The sequence below is a fragment of the Canis lupus genome, chromosome 8 (genome assembly GCF_003254725.2).
Source record: "Canis lupus dingo isolate Sandy chromosome 8, ASM325472v2, whole genome shotgun sequence".
In the NCBI taxonomy this organism is placed as follows: domain Eukaryota; kingdom Metazoa; phylum Chordata; class Mammalia; order Carnivora; family Canidae; genus Canis; species Canis lupus.
In genome coordinates this window covers 175,170-177,337 of record NC_064250.1, presented here as the reverse complement: position 1 = coordinate 177,337, position 2,168 = coordinate 175,170, and positions in this window count along the sequence as shown.

Sequence of the window (2,168 nt, the reverse complement as noted above, 5' to 3'; positions counted from 1 at the left end):
TATTTGTATTTTAATTTTAGCTGAAAACAACAAAAAATTAAAGTGCAGTGCAGCCTGAGAAAGGTGGTGGGTCGGCCGGAGAGCTGAAGGTGCAAGGGTATTGAGGCTGGTCCTTCTGGGCAGTGGACAGCACCTTGTGAGGCCTGTCTCCGTCTTGGTGGCCTGAACTGGGCCCTCTCCAGAGGAGGGAGGAAAGCGTTTGTCCCTGCCCCGGCAGGTTCACACTGTGGCCACATGACCTGACCCTGCTGGGGCCTGTCTCCTGAGCTCTTGCCATCCTGAGTCACGCCATAAGGCAGATGGAAGGAAGGTGCTGGTCCACACCCACCCCCAACTCAGATGGCAGTCCCTGCTGCTCACCCATGACAGTTTCCTCCTCCGCCAAGTGCAGATTCTGGACAAGGCACCTGCTCTAGTGCTTGTGGAGTAAGCAAGGGGTCGGACGGTCCCAACCCCATCACACAAGCCCGGGCACGTTTTCCACCAATAGAAGTTGGTAACCGTCGGGGTGCCTGGGAGGGAGGCTCAGTCTGTGTGAAGCAGCCAACTCTTGATTTCTTCTCAGGTCGTGATCTCTGGGTCCCGGGGTCAAGCACCCTTGGGCTCCGCACGCAGAGGGGAGTCGGCCTGAGGACTCTCTGTCTCCCTCTGCCCCCCGCCCTGGTCCTGCACTGTCTCTAAAACAAATAAAACCAGAGCTCCGGGTGGCTCAGCGGTTGAGCGCCTGCCTTCCGCCCAGGGCGTGATCCTGATCCCAGGATCGAGTCCCACATAGGGCTCCTGCATGGAGCCTGCTTCTCCCTCTGCTTGTGTCAGCCTCTCTCTGTGTGTCTCTCAAGAATAAATAAATAAAATCTTAAAAAAAAAAAAAATATATATATATATATATATATATATATATATATCAGAGCTCCACACATCAAGGCTGGAAGATAAGAAGGCCAGACAGGAAAGGAGCAGTAGGAGAAAGACTGGGTGGCCTGGACCCCCTGCAGCCCCCCACACCCCTGCAGGGCACCCAGCATCAAGAAGCCAGAAGCCAGTTCTTTGAGATGTGAGTTCACCAGGGCTGGAGCCCTGGGGGCCCCTCTGTACTGGCTTTGACCATCCAACCCCCACTGGAAACTTGATTCCCCCTGGAAACCGCGGCCTCCAGCCTGGGCACCGTGATTCACATGCTCATGATCCCCAGTGCCCCGAAGCACAGACACTCCACCTGTAAAATGCAGAAGACCTGGGGCGGCCAATTCCCCAGGAGCACTAGTGTGACGGCAGGGGCTTCCCTCCAACATCTCGGGACAGCCCAGGTCTCACGGTCAGGCTGCCAACCTCGTCACACAAAGGCTGGCCCGCCACACAAGCCACGGACAGTGGATGGCCTCCCCGCTTTTTAATCCACATAAAACCTAATTAGCTGTGTATAAGGGCTACACATCTTGTGGAAGTATAGAGGGGCTGGGATACATGTCGGCAAAACACCGTGGGCCGGAAAAGACACAGGCTGTGGCTGGGGGCAAACCCATGCCACCCACGTGAAGGTAGAGAAAGAGCCTCCACCTGCCTCCTGCCCCAGGTGTATGTGTGTGTGGAGGGTCTTCCATGACTGAAGATGTGTCCACCAGTCCTCACCCCAACCAGGGCACCTACCTCATCCCATGGGCTCCTTGGTCGGGTCTGAGTCCAAGCCCCCGGTGGAGGCTCCCCTGCAGCCCTATCAGGCCCCCTCAGTCCTGAGAGCACCCCGTCTCCTCACTCAATGACTTCACTCCCTGCCCTCTGCCCGTGACATTCCTGCGTGGACTTGGTGAGACCAGAACCCCGCTGTCCTGTCCCAGAAGGGTTCTGCTTGTGCACAGGCCGTCCCGGGAACAGGAGGGAAGAGAAGGTGGCAGGGAGGCCAGCGGACCCACATGCGGCCCACAGACAGACCCACATTCAGCTGGGAGGAAGACACACGGACACACCGTGCATCATTCCCAGCTGCCCCATGGCTCCTTACCGATGGCAGGGACCTCATGCACGTTGGTTTAGGCCCTCACTTGGTGTCTGCCAACAAAGTGGGACACTGTTTTGTGCCATTATGGCTGGACCCTATCGTTTCTTAGAAGGTGGAATCAAGGCTTGGGAGCCAGCGTGGCCAGGTGCCCAGGGCAGCCCATGACTTGCTG